Raw genomic sequence first — 6,000 nt, 5'->3', positions numbered from 1 at the left:
TAAAGGAGATAGTCAAACTAGAGCCAGGAAGTCTGAAGAGATAGAGGTAGACAATGCCAATTAGGTATCTGAGATAGGACATCTGGAGTTTTATCTATTGGAATGCCAGAATGGCTACAGCCCTAGTTATCTCATTTCTAATGAGCAGAAGGGGGAGGTGTTGTAACCAGTGGGGTTTAGGCAGAACAATAAGAGGAACTAAGGCAGAACTCTTATTCTTCCTGAACTTATTCAGTTCAGGAAAACTGAGGTAGTAAAATTTAGGGAAACTGAGGCAGGACAATTAGGGAAACTGAAGCAGAACAATAAAAGAGAACTGTGGCACAACAAAATAATGGAATGGTATTTTTGCCATAATAAATAACAAATATAAAGAATTCAGAAATGAATAAATGAATGAGAAAAGAGTTTGTTAAATACTTACTGTGTTCCAAACACTGTTTCAGGTACTGAGAATACAAATAGAAAAGCAATACAATTTCTATTTTTAAGGCATTCATATCTTAATATGGGGGAGACAACCTAAATAGGAAATTTCAAGCTGTTGTACAGATGGAAAGGTCCAGTGGTCGTTAGGGGGCAATAACAAGGCAAAATGGTAGTGCACATTTCAATTGGATGAAAAATAATTTGTTTCTGATGTTGTCATTTAACATGAACTTAGAGATGAAAATTTTCTGAGTTTTCACTTCCCGTGTTTGCTCTTGTTTGTCCTTTATTTTGGAAGAGGACCATGACATCAGAGTGATGGTGCAATGACAAGCAAATGAATTGTATTAAACTGAGGGTGGGCTTTGCAAAATAACTAGCCTGTTTGTCCTCCAGAGCCATCAGGATCCAATGGCAAGGTATAGATCAGAATGTCTGGAGAAAGCCCTCTTTCTAATAGGAGACCTTAGTCTTGTTAAGGATCTGTAACAAGCCTTAATTTGATTGAAGCAACACCCCTTCAGTAATTAAAGCTACATAAGAATTGAGATAAAGAATGGTCTTTTTCATGTAGCCAAAAAAATAGATTTATGAGAGGGAGACCCTCATGATTTGTGACCAAAAAAATGGAAGCAATAGAAACAGTATCTGCAGAGAACTTGTCAGATTTAGTATCCACAGGGACTTATTCTTTGGACAAAGGCTTGAGAGCAAGGTGAGTGATGTGGAGAGCATAGCTAAATCTAAGGCTTTGGGACAAAAGCTCCTCAACTGTCACCACTGTGGTCTTGAAGACAGATTACTTTTGTAATTTGGCCCATGCTACCTCCTCTTATTCCCCTTGCATATATTGCAATCAAATATTTCTGTGAAAAATAAAGAGAAGAACCAGGAAAACCAAAGCTACACTTATAAAAAACAGCACTGAAAAGTGAATGAAATCTGATTCCAATTGCAATAATCAATCTTGTTTCAAGAAAACAGATGGTAAACAGATTGACCTCCCTTCTGCAAACAGGTAGAGGGTTTACAGGTATACATTGTCAAATGTATTTGCTGTGTAATTTGGTTTTATTTAAATATTTTTCTTCATTTCAAGTGAAAATTCACTGTGTGGAGATGAAAATATTAGAAAATGATTGTCTTATGAAAAGCAAAGGTACTAATAAAACTTGAAGATATTTGAAAAAAATAAAATGAGGAAGCCATTCTAAATTAGCTCAAAGGTTCTTTCTAGCTCTGATTTTCTGAAATGCTAATGATTTTTATATGTCTTGATTAGCTCTATTGGAAGGTCTTGGATTTTCTAAACCAATGATTTATATTATCACACTCTGTATAAAAGATTATTTTTGCTTTTTCTTTAGTCCATATTTATTTCATTTTTTTGACATCACTAAAACTAGAATTTCTAAAATTATATACTAAATGATGACAATTAGCTTTTGCAGCTCTTTTTCAAAATTAGGAAAGCTTTGAATATTTCAGTATCATGTATTTCTGGCTTTCAGTTTTAAATTGATGCTTCTTATAATGTTAAGGAAAAAAGCATTTCTTTCTTCTGTTTTTTTTTTTTTTTAAAGAAATTGATGTTACTTTATCAGAGGCATTTTCTGAATATACAATTTTGTATTTTTATTCATGTTATTTATTATACTGATTATTTCACTAGTATTGGACAATACCAGCATTAATCAAATGAATCATATTTGATTATAAGGAATAATTCATTTAATATTGTAGCTTTATGGCCTCTGGTATTTTATTGAATATTTCTGCACTGATGAGCAAGAAAGATATTATTTCTTTGCCAGCTTTGGAAATCACTATCAGATTTGTCTCCAAGAGACAAATCTTAAAGATAGTAAGTTTCAAAAACAAATATATATGTATAAGTATATATGTGTGTATGTATTTATATTCCCTCTCTTCAGTATTCTAATTTTTTTGTATGATATTATCTATGAAAAGAAACTTTGCTTCATCACAATGGTTAGTGTCTACTTTGTTTTTATTTTTTTTTTAATCCCTTTCCCTTTTTATTTCAGTGAAACTGTTTCTGTTTTGTTATGGGTTTGGATGATCCTTAAAAATCTTGATTTTACTTTGCCTGTATATAAATTCTGCTATATCCCTAATAGTCACTGATGTGACTTCTTAAATAATGAAATTTAACCATTTATATATATGTATTTCAAGGAATTTTTTTCTCCTGATGTGATCTATGGATTTGAACAATTAATATTTTGTCATCTGTAATCAAAAGTTCTTATTTTATTTTTCTTGCGATATAGAATTCAGTTTTATATCATCATATTTCTATTGGATACCTGCAGTCTGTAAGTTAGCCATGAGAATTTTGTCTTAAAAGTCAATTGTTTTGGTTTCTATATAATTTGTGCATTCTTTTAAAGAAGTGATCTTTTGCTTCTCTTCTGCCAAATTGTCATACTTTTTTAATTTTTGAGGTTCTAATCAGGCAGTGAATCACTCAGTCGATAAATATTTATTATGTACCCACTACATGTTAGTCATTGTACTAAACAACAGTTTCTGCTCTCAAGAAGTTTACAATCTAATAGGAAAAACAAGCAAACCAATATGTATTAGCAGGCTACAAAAAAGGTAAGTAGAAAACACATGAGAGGGAAGGCACTGGGGTTAGTAAAGATTTCAAATAGAAGATGTAACAGAAGTTGTTACTTAAAAGGAAGCCAGTGAAACCAGTAGGTGGAGATGAAGAAGGATAACATTACAGTTATGGAAGAAAGCAGAGAAAATGCCCAGAGACAATACTTGGCATGTCTTATTCATGGAACAGCCAGAGGTACAGTGTCATTGGATCAAAGAGCACATGATGAGGAATTAGGTGTAAAAGGACTGTTGCAGTAGGAGGGGATTGAGTTCAAAATGGCTTTGAAAGCCAGAGAATCTTTTTTTTTTTTTTTTTTTTTTTTTTACTCCTGAAGGCAATAGGGCATCTCTTAGGTTTCTTTAAGAGGAGAGTGACAATCTGTAATTCTCTCTCTTTAAGAGTCAAATACTTTGGAGAGATTTTTCCTTTATTTGTGCTAAGTTGTCTTATTTGCCTAAGTTGTCTTTTGTTTTGAAAATTCAAATTTCTGATCAAATTCTAATATCCTTTCTTAAAAGTCTTTTACTGTTGCTGTTATTTCTTTTGAACTTTGTTTGAATTTCTTACTGTATGATCAACTGAATCCATTGTTTGGATGCTTCATTTTTTTCCGCACAGACCCCCTAAGTTTGGGCTTCTTCCCATTGGAATGTGTGTGTGTGATTGGGGAGGGAAGGAGAGAGATTTGGTGAGATTTGATGAAGTTTAATAATCCTCTCCATTTACAATAAATCTCATGGGAAGAGAACTGATTCCAGGTAAGTTTCTACTTAGCTACAGAATATTCTGCCAGCAATGCTGAGCTGCTACAACCTCTCTAGTCCAATCTTCATCAGCTCCCCTTAACACATGTAATTATTTTCTTCCAAATGGATAGGAAAAATCACCCTACTTTTTCAACAGCCATAGCCATGAAAGCCTCAGAATACAACAGCAAAAATTCTCACCATCAAAATCGTTGGAACTATCAAATGATTTAACATCAGAAATGAATGATGGTTTATCAAAGGAAATCAGTAAAAAAAAAATCATTATCATTTGCCTGAAGAGATGTCCTCAGGAGTTCTATGCTTTTCTATTTTCCTGGAGCTCAACGCTCCTATGTATGTGTGTGTGTGTGTGTATATATATATATATATTGTTGTTGTTGTTTTTAGATTGTGAGCATCTTACTAGCAAAGATGGTCTTTTTTTTTTCTGCTGTATCCATGTACCTAGTACAGTGCTCAGAACATAAGAACTTAAATTTATTTTTACATTCATTCATCCATTCAAAATTGTAGTTTGGGAACAGGATATAGAAGATAAAAATTTCTTTTCTTCTATATTCTCTTAAGACTTCAATTAGTGAAATGACTTCCCAAAGCTAAGCATCCTTTTGAAAAACAAAAGACAATATATAAAAAGATAATATATAAAAAAATATAAAAAACATGATTGAGCAATAATCCACTCTTAAGATGTCAGTGAAAATGGAGAGAAAAGTAATGAAATCTGTTTTTCTAACTCCATTCAGAAAGTAATTGTACATAGTATGCTCATTTTGACTTCTTAAATAAATCAAGGTTGTGAGATTTCTTTCATTATATACAAAATACAGCCGATGTTATTGCTTTCATATCTGTAGCACCTATTAACAAAAATATACTCTGGGGATACTGTAGAGGGAATTTTTATACAATCGTGGATTCTATTAAATAACTAACAATATCTTTTCTATCTCAGATTATCTGATTTCAAGCCTTGAAATGTGAAATAACAATCAACATAATTTTTTTGGATTATTGCATCATCCCATTCAATGCTTGCATTCACCCCATTCAATGAGGTTTGTGTGTTTATGGCCTACCTATTCTAAAGCCTTCTAGAGGCTATTCATTTTTTATTGATCTCTTTTTTTCTTATAAAAACCATGTCCATTGCTAAATCTCACTCTTCCCTGTTAGAGAGAGTTGATCTGTAGAGTTGGTTTGTAGTGTTTGAAAGACCAAATTTTCTAGCATATGAAGTCCTTCTGAACCTAGGCTAATGCATTATGAAAAGAACACAAACCCCAGCTCTGCTGATTTTTACTGCTATCACTATCACTTTTGATTCTATAGCTGCATTTAACCATCAAAGGTTCAGATGGAAAGAATTCACTTCCTACTGAAATATCACAGTTCTGTTTGTTTCCTGAAAATAAAGAAGTTTCTAAAGTACCTCTACAGCCACATCTTCATAACTTTTATTTATCTTGAGCTTTTTATCAGACTTTTTTCTGATTGTCAGTCTAAAGCCATAATTATGTTACCATATACATAACAAAAGAGCCTTTAGCTCAATGCATATGATGATAAGCTTTTTGATAATAATAATTAGTATTTATATAATGCTTTACAAATGTTATGTCACTTGATCCTAATAATCTTGTGGAAAAGGCACTATTATTATCCTGATTTTAAGTGAAGAAATTAAGACTGGCACAGGTTAAGTGACTTGCTCAATGTTGTATAACTAGTAAGTAGAATTTTTAACTTCCTAAATTCCAAGTCCAGTACTCTATCCAGATAATGTGGCACTGGATATCTTTTCTATAACACTAAAATACCAAATTGAATGCTGATATCTTGAGTTCTCTAGTCCTATATAGGCCAGTTTTTGGCTAACTGGATTATTTTGTTGTTTTAAGACTTTTTAGACCCACCCTAGAAGTCTGATTTTGAGATTCCAGATTGATCCATGTCTCAGAGTAGTTGTAGAAGTAGTGGCTCAAAGAACAATTGTTCCAGGAATTCAATACATTGACAAGCTGTCAACATGAGTTATCTACTTATAAAGAATTCCTTTATGGAGTAATTACTTTATTATTACAGAAGGTGGCCATTGCATTATCTTGGCCATACTATAAGCAGCACATCTGGGAAATGTTTATATGAAAGCTTGGCTAAAATCTT

Source organism: Antechinus flavipes, chromosome 4 (genome assembly GCF_016432865.1).
Source record: "Antechinus flavipes isolate AdamAnt ecotype Samford, QLD, Australia chromosome 4, AdamAnt_v2, whole genome shotgun sequence".
NCBI classification, from domain to species: domain Eukaryota; kingdom Metazoa; phylum Chordata; class Mammalia; order Dasyuromorphia; family Dasyuridae; genus Antechinus; species Antechinus flavipes.
This window is presented reverse-complemented; position numbering follows the sequence as displayed.